At 48.4% G+C, this 27,553-nt stretch overlaps 1 protein-coding gene across 6 annotated transcripts in view; it reads right to left on the bottom strand.

The window, feature by feature from the left end:
• RGS17 (regulator of G protein signaling 17) overlaps positions 1-27,553 on the bottom strand; it is a 525,561-nt gene that overhangs the window by 379,701 nt on the left and 118,307 nt on the right. The gene's annotated exons all lie outside the window — the stretch shown is intronic.

The raw sequence follows: 27,553 nt of genomic DNA, 5'->3' as shown, positions 1-27,553 counted from the left end.
GTTGAATGGGAGATCCCTGAATTTACAGTCTGACCTGAGTAAATCTAAAATTATGACTCTTGGAACACACAAAGGAAGAATCCGGGCAATGAAACCTGTTGTGAGAGAGTTTATCCTTTTCCCTGCCTCCGTGGTGTCATTAATAAAAAATGTACGAGGTCAAGGTCTACTCAAAACATGACAGGATAAAGACAGTAAAGATAAATTAGACCCTTTTTAGTTTTGCTAAGGAAAATAATGGTGTTCATGTATCCCTTATGGTTAAAGATATAAAATGTTATGTGTTGTTTCATCAGTTACATACCATGCTGGCATTTTGGGTCATGAAACCACAAAGATGCTACAGTTAGAAGAATATAAGAGTCAGAGTTACAGTTTGGCAGACAATGTACTTCATCATAAAGGTGACAGAGTACACTGATCATACACTATTCCCAAACTCTTGCTCTGCTAATCCTATTTGGCGTCGGGCATATCATCAGCTTTCCATCGCTGATACCCTGTTGGCTCTGTTAAAAGAAAGAGTACTCTTACATCATGACAGAGTGATGGCCGTCAGAGTAAGGACATCACACCGCCTGCCCACCCTTCTTAGGACTAATGGTCTGATGTGCTTTTCTTCTATTCTTCGATGCCAGGAAAAACCTAGCAGTGAGAAACAGAAACATTCATATAATGACCCTAACACCCAGGGAAAATCTCTTTTGGAGCCTGTTAGAAATGGGGTCTTTGGTTGACAGTCAGGTTACCCCCTGTTCAAGCAAGGACACTCACTTTAGTCAGGGTAAAAGAGAATTACCCTCAGCTAACCCCTGCTTACCCCCTTGGTAGCTTGGCAGAGCAGTAGGCTTAACTTCAGAGTGCTAGGTGTAAAGTATTTGTACCAACACACACAGTAACTTAATGAAAACAGTACAAAATGACACAACACCAGTTTAGAAAAATATGAAATATTTATCTAAACAAAACAAGACCAAAACGACAAAAATCCAACATACACAAGTCAAGTTATGAATTTTTAAAGATTAAACTCAAAAATAGCGCTTAGAAAAAAAGGCTTCAATGAGGTGTTAACACGGCGTCGTGACAGAGTCGTTCCCAACAAGCCGACACCAGCGGCGCCAGACACGGAGTCACGTAGACCCCCAAGTACAGTACCTTTGGTGAAGAGTGAAAACAAGCCGATGCGCGAAGTCGGGGATCGCGGCGTCTGTGCGAAATGTTGAATCCGCGCACTTCGAGCGGCATCGGTCACGACGTGGTGCGGCGACTTTCACGGAGTCGCGGACTTCAACGAGCTGCAGCGGCGTCGGGCCTGCGAAGAGCGTCGCGTTCCAGCGAAGGTCACGGCGTCGGGTGCAGGCGGTGTCACCGGATTCAGCAGCGGCGTCGGTCCGAAGTCGATTTCCTTGGATTTCCACCAGCTTTCCTTTCAAGGGCCCAGGGACTGGATAGGGCACCACTTGTCAGAGCAGGAGTCTCTCCAGAGACTCCAGGTGCTGGCAGAGAGAAGTCTTTGCCGTCCCTGAGACTTCAAACAACAGGAGGCAAGCTCTAAATCAAGCCCTTGGAGATTTCTTCACAAGATGGAAGGCACACTAAGTCCAGTCTTTGCCCTCTTACTCTGGCAGAAGCAGCACTGCAGGAAAGCTCCACAAAGCACAGTCACAGGCAGGGCAGAACTTCTTCCTCAGCTATTCAGCTCTTCTCCAGGCACAGGTTCCTCTTGGTTCCAGAAGTGTTTCTCAAGTCTGTGGTTTTGGGTGCCCTTCTTATACCCAATTTCTCCTTTGAAGTAGGCCTACTTCAAAGTAAAGTCTCTTTGGAATGTGAAATCCTGCCTTGCCCAGGCCAGGCCCCAGACACTCACCAGGGGGTTGGAGACTGCATTGTGTGAGGGCAGGCACAGCCCTTTCAGGTGTGAATGACCACTCCTCCCCTCCCTCCTAGCACAGATGGCTCATCAGGATATGCAGGCTACACCCCAGCTCCCTTTGTGTCACTGTCTAGTGTGAGGTGCAAACAGCCCAACTGTCAAACTGACCCAGACAGGGAATCCACAAACAGGCAGAGTCACAGAAATGGTATAAGCAAGAAAATGCTCACTTTCTAAAAGTGGCATTTTCAAACACACAATCTTAAAATCAACTTTACTAAAAGATGTATTTTTAAATTGTGATCTCAGAGACCCCAAACTCCACATGTCCATCCGCTCCCAAAGGGAATCTACACTTTAATCAGATTTAAAGGTAGCCCCCATGTTAACCTATGAGAGGGACAGACCTTGCAACAGTGAAAAACGAATTTAGCAATATTTCACTGTCAGGACATATAAAACACATTAATATATGTCCTACCTCAACCATACACTGCACCCTACCCTTGGGGCTACCTAGGGCCTAACTTAGGGGTGTCTTACATGTAAGAAAAGGGAAGGTTTAGGCCTGGCAAGTGGGTACACTTGCCAAGTCGAATTTACAGATACAACTGCACACACAGACACTGCAGTGGCAGGTCTGAGACATGATTACAGAGCTACTTATGTGGGTGGCACAACCAGTGCTGCAGGCCCACTAGTAGCATTTGATTTAAAGGCCCTGGGCACCTTTAGTGCACTGTACTAGGGACTTACTAATAAATCAAGTATGCCAATCATGGATAAACCAAACACGTACACATTTTGTAAAGGAGCACTTGCACTTTAGCACTGGTTAGCAGTGGTAAAGTGCCCAGAGTAACAAAAACAGTAAAATCAGAGTCCAGCACACATCAACAACCTGGGGAACAGAGGCAAAAAGTTAAGGGAGACCACGCCAAGGATGAAAAGTCTAACACGTGTCCCCCCCAGCTGAAAGTGGGGAGCAACTACCCAACCTCATGGGAGTTCTCATCACTAAGGCGGAAGAACCTGGACAGACCATCAGCATTGGCGTTCTCTGTACCAGGACGGTGTTCCACCGTAAAGTCCATCCCCCGTAGGGAAATGGACCACCTCAACAGTTTTGGATTCTCACTCCTCATCTGCATTAACCATCTGAAGGGCCTGTGGTCGGTCTGAACTCGGAAGTGAGTCCCAAACAAGTAGGGTCTTAGCTTCTTCAGTGCCCAGACCACAGCAAACGCTTCACGTTCTATGGCACTCCACCTACGTTCCCTGGGTAGTAACCTCCTGCTAATGAAGGCTACGGGTTGATCTAGGCCCTCTTCATTAAGCTGTGAGAGTACTGCTCCAATACCATGCTCTGAGGCATCTGTTTACACAACAAACTCCTTGGAGTAGTCAGGTGCCTTCAGCACAGGTGCTGTGCACATGGCAGCCTTCAGGGCATCAAAAGCGTTCTGGCAAGCCTCTGTCCACATCACTTTCTTGGGTTGCTTCTTAGAAGTCAACTCAGCTAAGGGGGTAACAATGGTACCATATCCCTTAACAAACCTCCTGTAATATCCTGTGAGACCTAAAAAGGCTCTCATTTCAGTCTGGGTCTTGGGAGGCTCCCAAGCCAGAATCGTGTCGATCTTAGGCTGTAGGGGTGCCACCTGGCCACTCCCCACCTGGTGTCCTAAGTACAGCACAGAACCCTGCCCTATTTGGCACTTGCTCGCCTTAATAGTGAGGCCTGCCTTCCGCAGGGCCTCTAACACTCTCCAGAGGTGTTGCACGTGTTCCTCCCATGTGGAACTAAACACAGCAATGTCATCCAGGTAGGCGGCTCTGAACTCATCCAGTCCTGCCAACACCTGGTTGACCAACCTCTGAAAGGTGGCAGGGGCATTCTTCATCCCAAATGGCATCACTTTAAATTGAAAGTGTCCATCTGGTGTAGAGAATGCTGACCTCTCCTTGGACCCCTCAGTTAAGGCAATCTGCCAGTACCCAGATGTTAAATCAAACGTACTGAGGTACTTGGCAGCTCCCAACCGGTCAATGAGCTCATCAGCTCGGGGGATGGGGTGTGCATCAGTCTTGCTGACCGCATTGAGTTCCCGGTAGTCCACACAGAACCTGAGTTCTGGGGTGGCACCAGGTGCAGCAGCCTTTGGGACCAATACCACTGGGCTGGCCCAAGGACTGCTGGAGTGCTCAATAACACCTAGGGTAAGCATTTTGGATACCTCATCCTTAATGCATGCCCTGACCCTGTCAGTCACCCTGTAAACCTTCTGTTTAATAGGTGTACTGTCCCCAGTGTCCACATCATGTGTGCACAAGTGTATGACTCCTGGGATCAGGGAAAACAGTGAGGAAAACTGTCCCAACACGTGGCGACAGTCACCTTGCTGCTCCTCAGTGAGGGAGGGGGAGAGGATCACTCCCTCCACTGACCCATCTTTTTCTCCGGCAGTCAGGAGGTCAGGAAGAGGCTCACTCTCCTCCTCTACCCCATTATCTGTCGCAAGGAGCATGGACAGTTCAGTCCGCTCAAAGTGAGGTTTGAGGCGGTTGACATGCAGGACCCTTAAAGAGTTCCTTGGAGACCGCAAGTCCACCAGGTAGGTGACTTCACTCTTGCGCTCCACCACCTCAAATGGCCCAGTCCACTTATCCTGGAGCGCCCTAGGCTCCACTGGTGCCATCACCCCCACTTTTTGACCAGGTTGAAACTCGACCAGAGTGGCATTCTGGTCATACCACCGTTTCATATTCACCTGGCTTGCTTCCAGGTTCTCCTGAGCGAGACTCCTGAAGCGGGTAGTCTGGTTTCTCAAAGCCAGCATGTAACTGAATACATCCTTGGGGGGTTTACTAGGAGCTTTCTCCAAAGCTTCCTTAACCAGACTAAAGGGTCCCCTCACAGGGTGGCCATAAATCAGCTCAAAGGGACTAAACCCAAGTCCCTTTTGAGGCACCTCCCTGTAGGCGAACAGAAGTTATGGTAAGAGGACGTCCCACTTCCGCCTCAAGGGCTCTGACAGTACCATGATCATGCCTTTTAAGGTGCGGTTGAATCTCTCAACCAGACCATTACTTTGGGGGGGTGAACTTGTAGGTTACCCCACACTCCTTCTACAAAGATTTCATATACGTGGATATGAAGTTGGTACCCCTATCAGATACTACTTCCTTGGGGAACCCCATGCGGGTAAAAACCCCCATCAATGCACGACCCACCACAGGGGAAGTGATTGATCTCAAAGGAATGGCTTCTGGGTACCGGGTGGCGTGGTCCACCAAGACCAGGATAAAACTGTTACCCATGGCTGTCTTGGGATCCAGAGGCCCCACAATGTCAATGCCTACCCTCTCAAAGGGAGTACTGACAACAGGCAAAGGCTGGAGGGGAGCTTTACATTTCCTCCCACTCTTGCCACTTGCCTGACAAGTCTGACGAGACCTGCAATGTGCATCTGAGTGCCTGCGCATTAGGGGCCAGTAAAAGTGGGTGACAAGCCTCTCAAAGGTCTTGTCCTGCCCCAAATGTCCAGCTAAAGGCACATCATGAGCCAACCCCAGTAGAAAGGCCCTGAAGCACTGGGGTACCACCAGCACACGGGCTGACCCAGGCTCAGGAACCTTAGCCTCGCTATACAGGAGGTCATCCTCCCAATAAATCAGCTGTGATCCTGGCTCCTTGCCAACCGCCTGGTCTGCCGCCTGCTGCCGCAAACCCTCCAAAGTAGGGCATGACTTCTGTGCTGCGCAGAATACTTCCCTGGTGGGCCCCCCTTCCTGCTGCCACTGTGACAGCTCAGGGACCTCCCCCAGTTCAGCCACCTGTTCCCCTGTAGGCTCTGGGGTGTCACCCTCAGGCTCCGCCTCCTCCCGGACCGTGGGAACTTCTGGGGGCGGTTTCCCGTGCCCCCTGCCCTTCCTCTTCTTGGCGGTCCCCTGGGCCACTGTTTCAGGCTTCAGGGGCTCTTGATTACCCTGACGGGCTGCCATTGACCGGGTGGATACGCATACCCACCCAGGCAGACCCAACATCTCCAAGTGAGACCTGTGTTCAACCTCCTTCCAAGGGGAATCCTCCAGGTCATTGCCTAGCAAACAATCAACAGGCATGGCTGGACTCACAGCTACCTTCAAGGAATCTGAGACCCCCCCCATTCAAAGGGAACCTGCACCACTCTGCTCAGGCGCTCTGAGTTGTCCACTGCAACTACTTGGTGAAATACCCGGGGATCAATCTGCTCTTCAGACACCAGCTGACTCCTCACTGTAGTCACACTGGCTCCTGTGTCTCTCAGAGCCTCCACCCTCTGCCCATTAATGGTCACCCACTGCCTGTACTTCTTAGTGTTTTCAGGCACTAGGGTTCTCTGGACCATCTCACTGTCCCCTAATGAGACAAGGGTCATCTCAGCTGGTTCCCACCCACCTGAAACCAACTCCTCCCCAAGCGCTACACTGGCCAAACCCTGGGACGGTGCACCAGTGGGTGCTGGTGTACTTTTGGGGCATTTGGGGTCCCCCCTCACATGACCCCCCTGGTCACATGCATAACACTTACGTGGGGGACCACCTGCCACTGGCTTCCCTTTGGAGAACCATGGCTTCTTTTCACTGGGGGGTTGGGAATCCTTACCCTGGGAATCAGTTTGGGGCCCTTTAGAGAACTCCCCCTGTTTGCCCTTACCCCCCCCTTTCTTCTGAGAGGGACCCTGCCCACCCTTGGCGTGGTCTCCCCCATACCTCCTTTGGACCCTGGTGCTCTCCCAGCGGTCCGCTTCCTGCGCAAGCTTCCTGGGGTCAGTCAGCTTGCTGTCAATCAGGTGGTGGCGCAGCTCTGGAAAACATAAACTGTACAAGTGCTCCCAAGCAATCAGATTGTAAAGCCCCTCATATGTAGTTACCTTACTGCCCTTCACCCAACCATCCAGTGACCTGCAATAAGAATCAACACATTCCAACCATGTTTGGGATTCCTTATTCTTGTAGGACCTAAACTTATCCTTGTACTGCTCAGGGGTAAGACCATACCTTGTAAGCAAGGCATCCTTCATGTTAGAGTAGGTGAGATTCTGAGCATCCCCTAAGGCTGTCAGTGTATCCCTCCCCTCTACCTCAAAGTGCTTCCACAGACCCGCCCCCCAATGAGCTTCAGGGACCAGATTCATGTGGAGAGCAGACTCATACCCCTTGAACCACAAGTATATGTCATCCTCCCTCTTGTAATCTTTCACAAGGTCTTTAGGAAGGTGCACCCTCCTCTCAGCTGCACTGTAGGGTTGCTGCCACCATCTCTACTGGACTGGCTTCTATGATCGATCTCTTTCAAGCTAAGCTCATGAGCCATTGCTAACTTGCTCTCCTCAAGGGCTAGCCTCCTCTGCTCCATTTGGTACTCCCTTTCTGCCTGTCTGTCCTGTAACTCCTCAGGTGTCAGACCCTTGGATGAGACACTGCTACCTGCCCTGGAGACCTTCTCCCTGGACATAACAGGCCCACCCACAATACCATTGTGTACTGAACACTCTTCCTCATCCTCCTCATCTCCCTCATCCTCTGTGTGCCCTTCAGTGCTCTTGGCTGTCACCCAGGCCCTCAGCGCCTTTTGCAGCTCCTCCTTCCTGGATGAGCTCTTAATGGGACAGTCAAAACTTTTACAGAACTGCTTCAACTGAGCTTTGGTATAACTCTCCAATTTCTCAAGGTCAAAGTCAGCTCCAACTGATGGATCTCCAGCATGGGACATGATTAAGATTTAAAAAAAAAGTGCAAAGTTCCAAAGGCAGAAAAACAAGTTCCCAAATGAAGTTCCAAAGAAAGTCAATCAAGGAATCAGCAGGAAAAAAATGGAAGTAGAACAAAAACAGTCCCAAAGAGAAAAAATCTAAAGATCACCAAACAAGTAGTATGTGGTCACGTAGTGGTCTGAAATCAAATAGTAGTGTACACTTAATCACTGTATGTCAAGTACAAATACAAGTCCAAATCCCAACCACTGATCACCAATGTTAGAAATGGGGTCTTTGGTTGACAGTCAGGTTACCCCCTGTTCAAACAAGGACCCTCACTCTAGTCAGGGTAAAAGAGAATCACCCTCAGCTAACCCCTGCTTACCCCCTTGGTAGCTTGGCAGAGCAGTAGGCTTAACTTCAGAGTTCTACGTGTAAAGTATTTGTACCAACACACACAGTAACTTAATGAAAACACTACAAAATGACACAACACCAGTTTAGAAAAATAGGAAATATTTATCTAAACAAAACAAGACCAAAACGACAAACATCCAACATACAGAAGTCAAGTTATGAATTTTTAAAGATTAAACTCAAAAATAGCGCTTTGAAAAAAAAAGGCTTCGATGAGGTGTTAACACGGTGTCGTGACAGAGTCGTTCCCAACAAGCCGAAACCAGCGGCGCCAGACACGGAGTCTCGTAGACCCCCAAGTACAGTACCTTTGGTGAAGAGTGAAAACAAGCTGATGCGCGAAGTCGGGGATCGCGGCGTCTGTGCGAAACGTTGAATCCGCGCACTTCGAGCGGCGTCAGTCACGACGTGGTGCAGCGACTTCCACGGAGTCACGGACTTCAGCGAGCTGCAGCAGCGTCGGGCCTGTGAAGAGCGTCGCGTTCCAGCGAAGGTCACGGCATCGGGTGCAGGCGGTGTCAACGGATTCAGCAGCGGCGTCAGTCCGAACTCGTCCGAAGTCGATTTCCTTGGATTTCCACCAGCTTTCCTTTCAAGGGCCCAGGGACTGGATAGGGCACCACTTGTCAGAGCAGGAGTCTCTCCAGAGATTCCAGGTGCTGGCAGAGAGAAGTCTTTGCTGTCCCTGAGACTTCAAACAACAGGAGGCAAGCTCTAAATCAAGCCCTTGGAGATTTCTTTACAAGATGGAAGGCACACAAAGTCCAGTCTTTGCCCTCTTACTCTGGCAGAAGCAGCACTGCAGGAAAGCTCCACAAAGAACAGTCACAGGCAGGGCAGCACTTCTTCCTCAGCTATTCAGCTCTTCTCCAGGCAGAGGTTCCTCTTGGTTCCAGAAGTGTTTCTCAAGTCTGTGGTTTTGGGTGCCCTTCTTATACCCAATTTCTCCTTTGAAGTAGGCCTACTTCAAAGTAAAGTCTCTTTGGAATGTGAAATCCTGCCTTGCCCAGGCCAGGCCCCAGACACTAACCAGGGGGTTGGAGACTGCATTGTGTGAGGGCAGGCACAGCCCTTTCAGGTGTGAATGACCACTCCTCCCCTCCCTCCTAGCACAGATGGCTCATCAGGATATGCAGGCTACACCCCAGCACCCTTTGTGTCATTGTCTAGTGTGAGGTGCAACCAGCCAACTGTCAAACGGACCCAGACAGGGAATCCACAAACAGGCAGAGTTACAGAAATGGTATATGCAAGAAAATGCTCACTTTCTAAAAGTGGCATTTTCAAACACACAATCTTAAAATCAACTTTACTAAAAGATGTATTTTTAAATTGTGATCTCAGAGACCCCAAACTCCACATGTCCATCCGCTCCCAAAGGGAATCTACACTTTAATAAGATTTAAAGGTAGCCCCCATGTTAACCTATGAGAGGGACAGGCCTTGCAACAGTGAAAAACGAATTTAGCAATATTTCACTGTCAGGACATATAAAACACATTAATATATGTCCTACCTCAACCATACACTGCACCCTACCCTTGAGGCTACCTAGGGCCTACCTTAGGGGTGTCTTACATGTAAGAAAAGGGAAGGTTTAGGCCTGGCAAGTGGGTACACTTGCCAAGTCGAATTTACAGATAAAACTGCACACACAGACACTGCAGTGGGAGGTCTGAGACATGATTACAGAGCTACTTATGTGGGTGGCACAACCAGTGCTGCAGGCCCACTAGTAGCATTTGATTTACAGGCCCTGGGCACCTTTAGTGCACTGTACTAGGAACTTACTAATAAATCAAGTATGCCAATCATGGATAAACCAAACACATCCACATTTTGTAAAGGAGCACTTGCACTTTAGCACTGGTTAGCAGTGGTAAAGTGCCCAGAGTAACAAAAACAGTAAAATCAGAGTCCAGCACACATCAACAACCTGGGGAACAGAGGCAAAAAGTTAAGGGAGACCACGCCAAGGATGAAAAGTCTAACAGAGCCTGTCCTTTAAAAGGAAAAAGCTTGGTGGATGGCTGTCAAAACCAGTGGCGGGCATCCACCAAACGTTTGGTACCTTCAGAGGAATAGCCATGACAGCAGGTACAGAGATCACCGTTGGACTGGTGGTGATCTCTAAATTTGGATGGCAGTAGTGTACTTTATTATCCCTGAAGGATAGAGGGCTGCCTGCCAAACCGCATCATGGAGCCCTACATTTTTTAAAGGCTTACTGAGTCTTCCTACTATAATTTCTAAGTTTGTATGCAATGAAGAACTTGCAGTAAGGAAAATGGATAATAAGATTAAAGGTATGCCATTGACGTTGTGATTGGTGGTTTGGGCTAATCCTTATGCTACCCTCTATAGATCAATTCTAAATGATATTTGGTAGTTGGATAAGGCTTGTCTTGTTTCCTGGTAGGATGATATAAAAATAATTAACTTCAGAAATGGATGCAGAGAAATGCTTGATGCACAACCTGTCAACTACTGACTAATCATGTCTCTAAGCTCTACTCTTTCACTCAGTAAGACTAGAGAGGGAAGCATCTGAACTCATAGAAGCAGAATTCTGCTGCTAACCCTGGGGAAACTGTGGTTATGCTAGAGCTTACCTGTATACATCAACTAGGAATAAAGGAATAGGACTCTGGTTCTTTTTTTGGGTGTTTTCAGAACTGGGGCAGTGATTAAGAGAGACAGCCGGGGGATCTTGTACTTTGCCTCTAGAGGTGAAATTCTTGGACCAGCGCACGATGAATAACAGCAAAAGCATTTGCCAAGATTGTTTTCATTAATCAAAAATAAAAGTCAGAGGTTCAAAGATGATCATATACCCTTGAAGCCCCAAACATAAACAATGCTAACTAGTGATCCAAATGCATTATTCCTAAATCCTACTAAGTAGCACCCAGAAAACAAATGTCTTTGGGTTCTGGGGAAAGTATGGTTGCACAGCTAAAACTTAAAGGAACTGAAAGAAGGGCACCACCAGGGGTGAATCCTGTGGCCTAACCTGACTGAACATGGATACCTGTTCTTTGGTTGGTGGAGCAATTTGTCTGGTTCATTCTGCTAATGAATGAGACCCTTCCATATTAACTAGTTACGCGACACCAGTGATTGGCGTTCAACTTCTCAGAGGGACATGTGGTGTTCAGACACACAAGATCAAGCAATAACAGGTGTGTGACACCCTTAGATGTCCGTGGCTGCACGAGTGCTACACTGGACAGATCAGCATATGTCTACACTTTGCTGACAGGTGCGGCTAACCTGCTGAACCCATTTGTGATAGGGATTGGGAATTGCAATCATTTTCCCATGAACATGGAATTCCCAATAAGATCCGGTCATAAATTTACATTGATTAAGTCCCTGCCTTTTGTGAGCACCGCTTGTCGCTGCTACCAACTGAATGGTGTAGTGGCGTCCTTGGATCTGCCCTGCAAAGGTTGGCAATTGCTCCGGTGGCACGCTAAGAAGATGATCAAACTAGGCTATCGAGTAAAATTCATAACAAGTTGCAGGAAGGTGGCTTTCTTCTTGCATGATTACACCCATTCTTGACCTGCCAGTGTGTTTTTACTGTCTCACTGGGATCCTGTTAGTCAGGACCCCAGTGCTCATAGTTTGTGGCATATAAGTGTTGTCAGTATGCTTGACTGTTTTGCTGGAGTTCTGCTAACCAGAACTCCAGTGCTTATGCTCTCTCTGTTTACCAAATTTGTCATTAGAGTTTAGTGACTCCATATTCCAATTCAGATTGGCACACTGGATCCCCCTTTTAAGTCCCTAGTATATGGTACCTAGCTACCCAGGGCATTGGGGTTCCGGGAGACCATTATGGGCTGCAGCATTTCTTTTGCCACCCATAAGGAGGTCATACAAACACTCCTTCAGGACTGCACTGCACACACTATTTCAGCCATTTTCACTGCACCAGTTAACTTATAAGTTACCTATATGTCTATATGTCTAACCTTCAGTTACTGAAGGTTAAGTGCAAAGTAACTGTGTGTGAGGGCACCCTTGCACTAGCATAGGTGCCCCCACGTTGTCCAGGAGCATTTTCCCAGACTTCGTGAGTGAGAGGACACCATTATAAGTGTGCACTACATATATGTCAATACATATATGTAGATTCACAATGGTAACTCCGAATATGGCCATGTGAGGTGCCTAAGATTGTAAAATTGAGCCACCAATCCAAATCTAGTATAGGGAGACCAGTTCCATTCACCCTGGGGGCTCCACCATGGATTCCAAGTACTGCCAAACCAGCTCTCTGAGGTTTCCACTGCAGCCCCAGCTGCTGCCACCTCACAGACAGGTTTCTGCCCTCCTGGGGATTGAGCAGCCCAATCCCAGGAAGGCAGAACAATGCATTTCTTTTAGGAGAGGGGTGTTACACTCTCACCCATTGGGAATAGGTGCTACAGGCATGAGAGGGGTATCCTCCCAGAGCCTCTGGAAATGCTTTGAAGGGCACAAACGGTGCCCTCCTTGCATAACCAAGTCTACACCAGTTCAGAGACCCCGGTCCCTGCTTTGGCACAGAACTGGACAAAGGAAAGGAGAGTGACCACTCCCCTGTCCATCACCATCCCAGGGGTGGTGCCCAGAGCTCCTCCAGAGTGTCCCTGGTGTTAGCTAACTTGGATTCCAAGGTCTGGGAGCATCTGAGTGGCCAGTGCCACCAGGTGACGTCACTGATAGGTGCATACCTGGGTAGGTAGCCAATCCCCCTCTCTGGGCTATTTAGGGTCTCTCCTCTGGGTGTTTCCTCAGATTTGGTTTGCAATACTCCATCAGGACTCCTCTGCATCCTCCGCTTCAGCTTCCGACCATCGGATCAATGGAAGACCACTCCAGGAACTGCTGTAATGGCAACAAAGTATCCAGGAAGGCTATTGTGACCTGCAACTTCAGCTCCAGCCAGCCACTGCAACAGTTTCCAGGTTGTGCATGCTCTGAGGACTGCCTGTCTTCATTCTGCACCAGAAGAACCAAAGGAATCTCCCGTGGAGTGACGGAGTCACTTCCATGTTTCAGCAGGCAGCTCTCTGCAACGACGACCGGTACTCTGGGTCTCCTCTCCTGTCTCCTCTCCTGATCCCTGGAACACAGGTGGTGGGCCGAAGTGATCCTGACTGTCCAAAGGTCCAGCTGTCCAAATCTGGTGGAGGTAAGGGCTTGCCTCCCTGTGCCAGACAGTACTCCTGTGCATTGCATCCTCTGAAGCTCCTTGGGCTTCTGTGCACTTCTTACAAAAGTTCTTCATGCACAGCGTAGCAGAGGTCCCCAGCACTCTATCCTCCGACGCTCAGCTCCTTCAGTTGTTCTCCAGCAGCATGGGATCCCTTTGTGTAGTGCTGCGATGACCGCACTTTGCAACTCTTTGTACCCGTGTGCTGGGACTCCCTTGGGTGCCGCCTGGTCTTCCGAGGGCTCTCTGAAGTGCTGAGAGCCCCCTCTGTCTCCTCAGTCCAAGTTGAGACCCCCAGGTCCCACCTGGGTGCGGGCAGCTCCTCTTTGACGCAAAACGCGTTCTTGCGCTAACCAAGGCTTGTTGGCAGAATCCAGCGACGCAAACAGCCTGCATCCAATGACTCGACTTGGGACCTCTCTTGCACCAAGCAACTATCTTCTTTGGGGCATTTCTGTACTTTTCTTCTAACCAGGAATATACTTTGGCACCTTCTTCCAGGTTGGCAGGGGCTCCTGTTCTTCCTGGACTCTTCTTCTATTGGTGTCCTCTCTTCACAGGTCTTCAGATACAGGAATCCATTGTTTGTTGTTTGCAGTCTTGCTTGGTCCTTGCAGAGTTCTTCATCACGACTTGTAGTGTGTCCTGAGGAAACTTGTTGTACTTTACTCCTGCTTTCCTGGGCTCTGGGGTGGGGTATTTTATGTACCTTTGGTGTTTCCTTAAACTCCCAGCACCCTTCTACACACTACATTTGCCTAGGGGGGAATTCGACATTCGCATTCCACTATTTTAGTATATGGTTTGTGTTGCCCCTAGGCCCTTTGCAATCTATTGTATTTTCTACAGTTTGCACTATTCTATGACTGTTTACTTACCTGATTTTGGATACTAGTGTATATATTGTGTATAATAGGAGTACTGCCTCTAAGATATTTTTGGCCTTGTGTCACTAAAATAAGGTACCTTTATTTTTGGTAACACTGAGTATTGTCTTTTATTGTGTATAAGTACTGTGTGACTATAGTGGTATTGCAAGAGCTTTGCATGTCTCCTAGTTCAGCTTTGCCTGCTCTGCTACAGCTACCCCTATACAGTCTAAGCTGCTAGACACTGCCTACATTTCACTAAGGTGGATCACTGGACGTGGTATAAGGTGTAAGTACCTCTGGTACCCACTACAAACCAGGCCAGCTTCTCACACAAGCTCTATGTAGGTGAACATGTGGAAGGATCCTTTACAGTGGAGCAGCCTGAGTGGCTGACAGTGACAGCCTGAACCCTCCGGCATCTCCCAGAGGGAACCCAAGGCACAGGGCCTAGACCTCAGCTTGTGCGTTCTGACCGTCGGAGCAGTCTGTGTTTGCTGGGCACTTAGGTGAGCACAAGGCACCAGGTGGGCTTCAGCACCTGGGAGGACCCAACTGACACGTGAAGTCCAGGGGTGGGAGATGCCTTGGACCCTCTGGCATGATTTGAGAGCTAGCCACCCCAGCACGCACCTTGGTGTAATTGACATGCAGTGCTTCCTAGGGCTTGGATACCCTAAAGGGCCTGCCACCTGGGCCCTCTCAGACCTGACCCCACCTTGCCTGGGTTTTGAGTGACTGAGGAGTAGCAGCCTAGATGCGAAGGAGCCAGGGCCATAAGGGAACCCCGGCTTCTCTCGGTGGAGATGCTGTGCCCCATCGAAGCTAGTATGAACTGCTCTCAGGGGTAAGATGAGATACTACCCCTGGTTGCTCAAGCTTCCACTCATGTACTGAAAGCAGTTGAGTTGCTTGATAGTGTGGGGGGACCTGGTATTACTCCCCTCTGGGCAAGGGGGGCCCCAACCCCCTGGCATGGCTCGGGTATGGCTCGGGCTGCTGCCTAAGCTAGAGACTCATGATGTGTGGGGATCAAGCCCTGGCTCTCACTGGCCCTGACCGGTAGCCCGGTAGCAGATGGCTGATGTGCAGGTGGGAAAATCCTCCCTCGTTGCTAGGTACTTAGTGGGCTGGTCCTATGTGGACAAGTTGGGGTTTAAAGACTAGTGTGGCCCTGTCTGGGAGCTTCCAGCCTCTGGTGCTGTGGAAGCCCCTTATTTGCACACATGCGGTGGCGGTTAGGCAGGGCTGCTGGGTCCAGTGCCTGGTAACACTTTTTTAAATCGTGGATTCTGACTTTCAGAGGGGAAGTGGGATGGGGTGCTAGGCTACCTCAACGCAGGGGTAATGGATGGCTGGGGCTGACTTCCTCCTACCTCTCCTACACCTGCACTCTTGGTAGTGAACCACTTTACCCACATATCGATGAAGAGCACAGCTAGCTGCAAGAATAAAAGAGAATTGCAGACACATTGATCATCAACACTTTGAACGCACCTTGAGGTCCTGGGTTCCTCCTGGGGTTACATATGTCTGATTGTTGCTTGAATGTTATTCGTCAAGTTGTCCGGCTCCCCCATTTTTCAGTATGCAAGTATGACTTCAGATTGGACTTGGTGACCTGCTGGCTTTAACCAAATTACTAATCAGAGGAAAAAAAACTAATGAGGATTCCCTCAGAAATGGCAAGTAAAGAAAGAAAAGTATTCCCACCCGGCGGTGGTTTTGGGGAATGTGGTATACAGAAGGCAGACTCCCTGGTGTTGCTCAGGGGACCCACGTCCTTTCGATTGAGGCTCATCTGTAGATGGCATTAGGCGGGAGTGGTCCCGCGTTTTAGTATCGGCATGGGAAATTAAGTCCAAAGTAGGTGGTAAATTCCATCTAAGACTAAGTACAGCGCAAGAACTTGAAAAGAACTTTGCAGAGAGAGTTTAAGAGGGTGTGAAACCGTCACAAGGTAACCAGGTAGGACCTTGGGTCAGTGGCAGTGGGCACACCTTTCAGGGGACAAGGGCACACCTCAACAGGGACACTGGAAGGTCCACCGTGAGCCAGGGGGAGGACAGGCCCAGGGAACCGACTCTCTAAGAGGCACTCACCAATGTCCTGGGTGGCTACCAAAAATCCCAGGACACGATGGGCCAGATCCTGAACAACATGCAGGAGAACAAGCGGCTGCAGGAGGAACACCATCGGGAGATCAGGGAGGACTTGCACACCAACGGGCCCCTACGACTAGCCACTCTATTGACCAGTCCTCCACTCCCACTGCAGCTAGTGGACAGGAGGCCCCACCACATGACCCACAGGCCACCAGCACCCCTCCCCCTGCAGACGGTGAACCACCCCGCAAACGTTCCCTGCAAACCAGACAGAAGCCAGAGACACTTACCAAGACCACCGCCAGGAAATGAGACTCTCCTGATTGTCCCCCTTTTGTCCCACCCTGTCACCTTGTCCACTTTGAACTGACATTGCTCCCCTTCCTATGGCCCCTTGGACACTGGACCTGTGCTACAAACTGACTGGAAGAATACCCTGGACTTTCCTCCACCATCACCCCATTCCATTGCACTTTACCCTCAATTATATAGCACTACAATAAACACCCTTGAACACAATTTGAGTAACACTGTTTAATGTGTCTTTAATGTGCATTTGTCGGAACAGTCACATCAAGTGCAAATGTTCTGAACACTGTGATAGCTAACACATAATTAACTGGAACAGTCTGTAGTGATCACATCAGGACAATGTTGTCATATCACCAACATCTGGAAAATGAGAAGCCATAGGTGACAGTAATTTGGGATGCAAAGGAAGTGAATGCCATCATGCCACAGGCACACAGATAAATCAATAGTTAGAGTAATGGCCAGTTCCACTGTCTCACCTGTTTGCCATTGGAAGTATTGTTGTATAACTGATGTTCCGTTTTCCTCATCCTCTGCCTTGTCATCCTCACTGTCCTCAGGGTCCACTGCTGCCACAGGGTAATCTACAGTCCCTTCTTCCTACAAAAAAGGCACAAGTTGTCTGAGGGCCAGGTTGTGCAACATGCAGCATGCCACTACTATCTAGCAGACCTTTACGGGTGAGTAGCACAGGGATCCACCTGTCAGATGGAGGCACCTGAACCTGGCCTTCATGAGGCCGAAGGTCCTTTCAATAATTCTCCTGGTTAGCCCTTGTGCCTCATTATAACGTTCCTCAACCCCTGTCCTGGCATTCCTCACAGGGGTCAGCAGCCATGATAGGTTGGGGTAGCCAAAGTCACCTGCAAGTATTGAGGGACAACATTTAGCCTTACACAATCCTATGGGCAGAACACCTGAAGGCATATACTGACATACAGTGGGTGGTGGATCTGGCTCACCTATTAGCCAAACCCTGTGCCTCTGCAGTTGGGTCATCACATTTGGGATGCTGCTATTTCTCACGACGAAGGCGTCATGGACCGACCCAGGATACTTGGCAGTGACGTGGGAGATGTACTGGTCCACCAGGCAAACCATTTGCATATTCAGTGAGTGGAAACTCTTCCGATTCCTGAACACCTGTTCATTATGGAGGGGTGGGGACTAACGCAATATATGTACCATCAATTGCACCAATTATATAGGGGATATGGCCCATTGCATAGAATCCTGCCTTTAAAGTGGCCAAATCTTCCACCTGGGGGGAAACAATGTAGCTGCACATGTGTTTTACAAGGGCAGACAAGACCCTTGCCAGCACAATAGAAAACATTGGCTGTGTCATTCCAGCTGCCAAGCCCACTGTCACTTGGAAAGAACCAGTTGCCAGGAAATGGAGCACTGATATCACTGTGGGATGAAGGGTAGCTGATTTCAGGTCAGGCTCCAATTGGGCACACAGCTCTGTGATTGTCGCCCTGTCCAGTCTATAGGTGAGTATAGTGTGCCTGTCCTCCAGTGTAGCCAAGTCCACCAGGGGTCTGTACACGGGGGTTCGTCTTCTCCTCCCATTCATCTGCAGCGGTAGGTATCTAAGGGTCACAAGAGTGAGTAGGCTGTCACAATTTGAACAATGGAACCACAACCTCACTGTACATGTTGCATTTATGTGATGGGACAGTGGTAATGACAGGTATGTGCAAATCTAGGCAGTGGCGCAGTCAAGGTTAATCTGATGGTTGTCCATCTCCATGACATGGCGTCCGCCTGTCCTGTATGTAGGGACAGGTGGAAGTGAGGTAACTCTGCCGATGTTGGGCGTCGTGGCGGAAGTCGGTCTTGCACCACTGTGCAATTCCTCATTGGATAATATGGGGCTATATGGAGTACAGTGGCCAATGGGGATCAGCAATGGCACACTTGACTGCCATTTTCTATCTGATTCCTCACTTGTTTCCTGACCTTCAACAGGAGAACACCTACACTGCGTGTGCTGCTGTGACCTGTGTCTGAAACCTACCATGGCCTGTGTGACCGGGGAAAGGGCCTCTGCCCTCACTTCGGAGGAGTTGGAGCAATTAGTGGATGGGATCCTACCCCAGTAAAGACTGCTGTATGGGCCTCCACACCAACAGGTGAGTACACCTTGGGCACGATGCATGTGGGAAGGATGCATGGAGATGTGTGTGCAAGCATCGTGTATTTGGGGGATGTAATATGGTGGTGTACATGGTGTGCGCAGGGCGATGTGTGTGCCAATGGTGACGGAAACGGGATTGGTGGGCCACATGTGTGACAGGCTGGATTATTTGTGTAATGGTGTCCCCCGTCTGTATTGCCTCTGCAGGTCAGCGCCCATCAAAAGAAGGGATTATGGCGTGCCATGGCCAAGGACTTGCGGACCCTGGGGGTCTATGGCAGGTGGAGCACCCACTGTTGGAAACAGTGGGAGGACCTGAGACGCTGGGCACAGAAGACCGCAGAGGCCCAGCTGGGGATGGCCTCCCAATGAGAAAGGGGTGCCCGTAGGAACCTGACCTCCCTGATGGCCCGCATACTGGCGGTGGCCTACCCAGAGCTGGATAGGCGCTTAAGGGCATCACAGCAGCCACAAGGGGGTGAGTACAGTGGGCATTACTACATTAATTGGTAGATGGCATGGGATCTGGGTATTGGGTTTCAGTTAGTGGGCGCCCCTTAATGCCAGGACATACACTGCAGCGTGATCCAGCTCACGGGTAATGGTTGAAAGGGAAAATAAGGTAACCTAGCTAGGTTGCATTGCATGTCAGACAGGGCTCAGTGGGTCCCAGGAGGCGTGCATTTGGCGGTGTTTAGCCCTCATCTTGCTGTGGCCAAATCAATGGCAGTGCAATGCATAGTGCTCAATCCTGATCCCTGTGTGTGACAGTGCTGTGTATGCCAACAGTGGTGTTGGTGCAGTAATTGACCCTGTGTTCTCTTTCTCTCTCTCTCTCCCCCTTTATTGTCTGTCATCCTGTCCATGTATTTATTAGCATCATCTGGCAGAGGAGCAGGGGCACCGGCGACAGAGGAGGCTGCATCCCACAGGACCCAGGAGGCAGAATCCAACGACGCTGAGGGAACCAGTGGGACGGAGGGTGAGGGGAGCACCACTTCAGAGACAGGAGGTGACAACACAGACTCAGATACCTCCTCCGATGGAAGCTCCCTGGTGGTGGCGGACACCTCTTTGACCACCCCAGCTGCAGGTATAGCCGCCACCCCCGTACCAGCACCGCCCTCCCGGTAGCACCTCAGCGAGTTGCCCGTGCCCGCTCACCCAGGAGGGTGTGCATCTCCTTCGTCCCAGGCACCTCATGCCCTGCCCTAGTGAACACTGCTGTCCTGAGTGAGGAGGCTATTGACCTCCTGAGATCCATCTCTGTAGAGCAGTCAACCATTGTGACTGCCATCCAGGGGCTGCCATACCAGATGCAGCAATGCAATGCATTCCTGGAGGGCATCCACAGTGGATTGGTGGCCCAACAGAGATCAATTCTGGCTCTAGCCTCCTCTCAGATGGCAGCCATTGTCCCTGTCCCTACCGTCCCCCCTCCAACTACCACTTCCCAGTCTCCTCAACCTCAACCCATCCCATGCACACATACAGACGAGCATGCACACAAGACACACAAGAGTAGCACAGTCAAATACAGGCACCACACTTCAACACACAAGCACTTACGCAAACACCAGACATTTGCAGACACAACCACATCCACTGCCTCCACTGTCTCCCCTCCTCCTCTTCATCCACCTCCCTCACAGTCACGTCCACACTCACACCTGCATGCACTGCTTCAACAACCACCACCAGCATCACCACACCAAGCAGCACACACAACTCACTAGCAGACACCTCCACAACATCCATGCATGCGTCCCGTGTCCTCTCCAACCCTGTCTGTCCCCCTCCTAAAGCACACAAACGCAAGCACTCAGACATCCAACAGCCATCCACCTCACATCAGCACACTCCCCATGCACCTGCACCCAAGTCCAGCAGAGGTACTCCTCCAACAACTACTCCCTCAACCTCCACTCCCATCCCTCCTCCCTCTTCCTGCCCCACTGTCCCTAAAAAGCTTTTCCTTGCCCAACTTGACCTCTTCCCTCCCATCCCCCTCACCCTGTCCTGACCGTAAGAGCAAGGTCCCAAAGACCCAGCCCAGCACCTCAGCCAAACAGTCCACGCGGACAATGGAGGCGCCTCCTAGCCGTGGAGGCAAGACAGTGATGGTTCCCGCACCACCAGCCAGGAAAGGTAAGAATCCCACAGCCACTGCCATGAAGGGGAAAAAGCCCTCAACTCCTGCCATGAAGGGGAAGGAGGCCGCACCTCCTGCTATGAAGGAGAAGGAGGCTGCACCTCCTGCCATGAAGGGTAAGAAGTCCTCAACCCCTGCCATGATGGGGAAGAAGTCCTTGACTCCTGCCATGAAGGGGAAGGAGCCCGCACCTTCTGCCATGAAGGTGAAGAAGCACTCAACGTCTGCCATGAAGAGGAAGAAGCCCTCAACTCCAGCAGAGGCTGGCAGGGTGACACCACCACCACCAGTGGTCACAGAGCTATCACCTCCAGCTGAGGCAGTGCAGCCCACTCCTCCTGCAGAGCCTGCGTCTTCACCCGCTGAGACAGTGCAGCCCTCACCTCCAGCAGAGGCTGTCAAGGAGGCACCTTCACCATCTGATACAGTGCAACCCTCACCTCCAACAGAGGGCATGTAGGCTACCCTCCTGCGACTGCTGTACAATGAGCCCCCTCCAGAACCAGTGGGAAAGTCACCCACTCCAGAGACTGTGGCCTTGCAATCCCCAGCACAGAGAAATGGGCATGGAACCCCCTCCAGAACCAGTGGGAAAGCCACCCACTCCATACACTGTGGCCTTGCACTCCCCAGCACGGAGTAATGGGCATGGAGCCCCCTCCAGAACCAGTGGGAAAGTCACCCACCTGAGAGACTGTGGCCTTGCACTCCCCAGCACAGAGAACTGGGCGTGGAACCCCCTCCAGAAACCGTGGGAAAGTCACCCACTACAGAGACTGTGGCCTTCCACTCCCCACAGAGAGAACTGGGCATGGAGCCCCCTCCAGAACCAGTGAGAAAGTCACCCACTCCAGAGACTGTGGCCTTGCACTCCCCAGCACAGAGAACTGGGCATGGAGCCCCCTCCAGAACCAGTGGGAAAGTCACCCACTCCAGAGACTGTGGCCTTGCACTTCCCAGCACACAGAACCGGGCACGAAGCCCCCTCCAGAACACTTCCCAGCACACAGAAATGGGCACGGAGCCCCCTCCAGAACCAGTGAGCAAGTGCCCCAACTCAGCTGAGGTGCCCCCACCTCCCTTTCCCCTGAGGTGCCTGCCCACTTACATGATGCCCCTGCAGAGTTCTGTGCAGTTGATGTCAGGAGACAAGTTGGGCTTTGGACTGTGCCCTGTGGCTATGTGGGCCCTTTGTACTTTGGACTGGGCATTGGCCCTTTGTGGACAATTGTACATATCATGTTCATGTGGTGGCTTTTCCCTTGCTAATACATTTTCTGTACTTACGAAATCTGGTCCATGTTTTATTGTTCCATGTGTTGTGTGCGATTGGTTTACATCTGCAGCTGGTTGTGTGTATGGTGTGTTTCTGGTGTGAGTTCTGCGTGTGTGTCACTCTTGTTTTCCTCCCTCCCTCCCTTGTGTGCTAGGTGACTGTACTCACCGTCGTCGTCTTCGTTGGCGTTGGTGTTCCAGGTGGAGCATGGTATAGAAGAGCATCAGGAAAACTTGCAGTTCTGGTTCCATGGTGGCGGCGGAGTCCTTTGTGTACTTGTTGGTGAGTCTTTCGTTTTCTGTGTTCAGTTCCTGCCAGGCTTTTAATGGCATTGGCACCGCACCGGAAATCGAGGCAGAGTGCTGTGTCATAATATGGTGGGCAGTACTTTGTCTTCCGCATGGCTGTTGATGGCTACTGCCGTCGAGCGTAGTGTTAACGCCCTGGCTGATGGTGTGGTATATTGGCTGTCTATGGGAGTTCTCACCTGCATGGTCATAATTTGACAGTAATTACTGCCAGCCTGTTGGCGGTATTTCAGCCACTTTATCACTCTCTACCAATGTCATAATGAGGGCCTCAGTATCATAAAAATATAATGACGTAGAGTGGTCTGTTTTCTATGTGTACATGCATTTAATTACCATTTTTTAACAACATTTGACTCCTGGTTTGTGATTCTAAAATACACTTGTCCTGATCAAGAAAGGCAGTTTCAGCTCAGCAGTTTGTTTATGGCCAACAATGCATTAATCTACATCTGCCAGGCATTCGCTGAAGAATTCCTAGTATGTATAAATGGATTTACTATTATATGACTCCATTGCCCAAGTGGATAGAATTACACAATAGTAAATCCCATCCCAGTCTTGTGAAGTGTGAGCAATAAGGTATTTTTAAAAGAGTAAGTTTGTGAATGCCTACAAACATGTACGTTGGTTACCAGTGACAACCACAGATTGGATCATTTGCAGCATAATCTAAAGATTTTAACACAAACTTTGTTTCTAGCTCAAACCATGTAAAAGATACTAAAAATGCTGCACTGAAAGGCTGTTTACAAATCTGGACTGGTCACCTTTTTGTTGCTAGTTGCTATATTTTGGTTTTAAAATGGTACTAATCAGATGCAACCAATGCCCAGACAATATTACCGTGTTTAAAAATGACAAAACAATGAATACTATTACAAAATGTATCACATTATGCTGCATAATTTGCCTTTTCTTGCCGCATAATTTACTTATCCCAGCGGCACCATTTGGCCCTCTCCTGCCACATAATTCCAGTGACCCTGTCTATAGTAGTAAAATGCCTAAGGAGGCATTTGTATAACAATGCTTCATTTTTTTCTATTGATTGTCAGTGTTGTGGATTGGTATGGATGTATTTTGAGGCCTGGAAGACTTGATTCAGAACAAGAGAGAGAAAGGCGGAAAAGAGAGAAATGAAAATAAAGAAATTAACACGAGCACATTGACAGGGATAAAATAGGAGTGAAAAAGGAATTGTAATAGTGAGATAAGGAGAATGAAAGTATAGAGTAGTGCAAGAAAGAGGCATTTAGTCTATTCAAGACTAGGCTGTCTCATCCTTCAGCAACCTCATCATTTGGCACCACCAGTGGAAGGTTCCTTGAAAAAATGGAGTCACTGCACTTTTTTGTTATTAAACGTGTAAAGTCTGAACATATTTTGTAGTATTTATGAGCATCCATTTAAGGTGAATTCCAAGACACTCCAAGACATTTGTGTAACGTGTATCCATCATAATGCAAAGTTCCTTGGAGTTGAAGGTAAAAACATTTTTGCAGATAGCTCTCAACACAATTTATATCTGTGACCCTCAGGTGTCAGAAAAAGACATGTGGAAGGTCCCATGGTCGACCAATTTCTTGCACCATCTTATAAATGCAGGTACAATATATCACATTGCCCAGGTGCCTTTGGTTAAACCAGCTTTTTTGTCCCTGGAAGGCATGACTATTCTGGAGTATAATGTGGGTGCAAATCACAGGTGTTTGCTCCTGCCATTTGTGGCATAATCAAATAACACAGGCAGAACTAGCAAGAATCTTGTTGGCAACTAGTGAAAAATTCAGATTTGTGCAATCTGAAATGGTGAGCAAATCAGAAAACTCTCCAACGTTACAGGGTGCACAAATCAGAATGTTTTGCTACTTGTCTACAAGATTCTCAGTTTCACCAGGTTTTACCTACTGAAAGCCTGTGGCCAAACAGCACGAGGCAAGCAATTTGCACGATGCAAATAGCAAATGTACAATGAGCACATGATCAAATACTATCCAAAGTGGGTGTTTGCACGTGAATTACTATCAAGATTGAAATCAGGGCTTTAGCTAGGAAGTAAAAGCAGTAGTATTGCTTCTAGTAGGAAGTGCATTGAAGCAAATGTTCAACACATACTCAGCCTGCCACAAGGATCTGACTTCTGTTGAGAAAACAGAGAATCAACACTGATACAGCATAAAAAGCGAGGGATACAGAAAGTGCGATCTAGTGGTCAGTTAAACATACACTGTGAAATTCACCGAAATAAATTTAGAAATGATGTATGCCACGAAGGGATACAATTTAAATACCATTTATGTCATGCCAGAAAGGCCACAGCAGTTCAAGACGTCACGTTTTACGTTGCTAGCAAAACAACTGAATGTTCTAGTTATCTGTTTTCCTAAAATACCATTATTCTATACAGTTGTATTCTTCTGGGTTGCTGATTGAAATGTGTGTGCTGTCCCACATGGACCACTCACAAATTGCACTTAATTTCCAAATTATCACAAATTGGTTCCATAATCTAGCTATTGTTGGATCCTTGATAAACAATTAGCCAAAAGGTGTAGAGTTTCACTAGGTATGTCTTTCAATTGTCTGTGACTGGTTTGGAGTCCCACTGTGCTGAGTTTATAAAACAGGGAATATGTATGTTGTTTTGTTAGTCATTTGGTGTTGCCAATCGTAGGCACATTTATTTTGCAAGCAATAGTTTTCAAAGTCGTGATTTTCAATACATGATTTCTTACATCTTTCCAAAAGACTTGATCATCTGTAAGGTTATTAGGCATATTGTTGCTCTTCTATTGACATGTTAAGTCACATTAAAATAAAACCCGCATTTTCAGAAATATTTTACCAACATGTATTTTTTGTGATCGATGAGACACATAACTATTCTACAAGTGGCCAGTGACCAGAGTTTTTTTAATTAATGGTACATCATCTGCAGCTATGCATCTTCACATGCCTGGTATGCTTTATTCCCTTTGGTGTTCATATTGCTAGTAGAACTGCTGGTCTATACTATAACGATGCTATTGATAATTCAGAGGCTAAACAATAACACTATAATACTACATTTGCTATTGCCATCTTACATACCGTCACAGCAGTATGTAAGTTGATCAACTTTTTTGTCCAGATATCCCAGGCAGAAACTTCAATAAAAGCTAAAACCTCTAGTAAAGCACATTGTGTACAATCAATTTTGTACCAAATATTCTCAGTCTGGTATTTGTAAAGTCTTGTGTTGTTCCAAATCTTGATGCCACATTTAGACCTGTCAGTTTTAGGGTGGTCTTCCCCCAAACATTTTTGCCTACATACCTCCAATTTTTTCTTGATTTCGTTTTTGTAAGCCTTAGGACTCTGTCCATTTTACCCTACTAACCAGTACTAAAGTGCTTGTGTTCACTCCCCTAAACATGGTTTGATTGGCATGTTTAAAAAACTTTTGAGTCCCTTATAGAGAGGTTTACCATATATCTAGGGCCTGTAAATGAAATGCTACCAGTGGGCATGTAGCATTTATTGTGCCACCCTCTTAAGTATCCCTCCAAAACATGTCCCAGGCCTGTCATTAGAGCCTTAATGCAGTGTTGCACTCCCATGTCAACTTGGTATTTAAACCCTGTTGCCAAGCCTTAAACTCCCCTTTTATAACATATAAGTAACCCCAATGATAGGCCCTAGGTAGCCCATGGGAAAGGGTGCTGGGTATTTAAAGGTCTGGACATATACTTTTAAAGTTTACGTGTCCTGGTAGTGAAACTCCTCAAAATCGTTTTTCACTACTGTGAGGCCTAACCTTCGCTAGGTGGAGCTCAGCACAGTCCCTCTTACCCCTCAGTAGATCAATAGCTAAATAGCTCATGCTCTTCCTTCACACAAATGTTCTAGCAACCCTGTATTGTCACTGCAGCCAGCTTGCACACAGGGCAGGCTTGTCAGGAAATGCACTTGAAAGATCCTTACCAGAAGCTTCTCCAACCTTCTAGGAGAAGGGTACCAGGACACAAAAAATAGGAGCTTCAGGATCACTCTTTAGTTCACTTTTGTGGAATGGCTCTCAGCGGACAGAGGTGTTTCCAAAGTCCTGGACCCTTAATTGTGGTGCTAAAGGTATCCAGTCGGCCAATTTCCAAAACTGAGGTGAAAATTTCGCCAAAAAGTGCTCTTAGAACCAGGAGGAGACCACAACCAACCTGCTCTCAGAACCAGGAGGAGACCACAACTAGCATGCTTTGCTATCCTCCCAAGGTGCATTACCATACGTATTAACTTTGCGGCTTCTCCCACTATGTTCTTCTCCGCAGCAAAAAATCCATTTCAGCTATTGTTTGCAAAAGGGGTATCGTGGAACTGTCTTTGGCTACAGCCCTCTGCCTCGTCCCGGTGGAGAATTTTAGCTTCTTTTTCGGTGACTATGTTTGACAATAGAAATCTTCACCGTGGCTTGGGCCCTAGGTCATCTGATGACAAAGCTCCCACCTCGGACATCTCCTTACCCTCTCTGGACTTTACCTTCTCAGGCATTCTTCTTCAATAATTTTTACAAGTCCGAAGGTAAATGCTGAATGGGCCCAGTCCACGCCTTGTATCTGAACCGTGCTCCATGATGGTCGGCTGTAAGTTTCGACTTTGACCTGGTTTTGCGCGCTTAGATGTTGGCAGTTAGATCTTTGAGGTGCTAGATTTTACTTAAATATTTTAAAAAGTCATAACTCTGGGTCTACATATTGAATTCTTGTTGTTTTGGTGTCAGATAACTTATGAAAATGTACTCTATTTTTCTAAATTGGTTTGGGATTTTTCTTGTGTTGTGTTTTCACTTTATTACTATTTGTTTGCTGCATATATACTTTACACATTGCCCCTAAGTTAAGCCTTATTGCTTTTTGTGCAACGATATCCAGGGTTAAGCACAAGTTAATACAGTGATTTTTTGTGGTCCATCCTGCAAGGGATTGTGGCTGCTGCTTGACTACAGCCCACACCTCAGTCAACCAACAACCTAATTTCTCACATCACTCAAAAATACTGTATCCCTATCATTTGCTGTCTGCTTTCCAAAATGAGTTTCATTGTTTACAAGCATTAAGGAATTGTCAAGCAGGTAAGCATGTTTGTTCGGATGATCAAAAATCCAATCAATAA

Source organism: Pleurodeles waltl, chromosome 5, assembly GCF_031143425.1.
Source record: "Pleurodeles waltl isolate 20211129_DDA chromosome 5, aPleWal1.hap1.20221129, whole genome shotgun sequence".
NCBI classification, from domain to species: domain Eukaryota; kingdom Metazoa; phylum Chordata; class Amphibia; order Caudata; family Salamandridae; genus Pleurodeles; species Pleurodeles waltl.
This window is presented reverse-complemented; position numbering and strand designations above follow the sequence as displayed.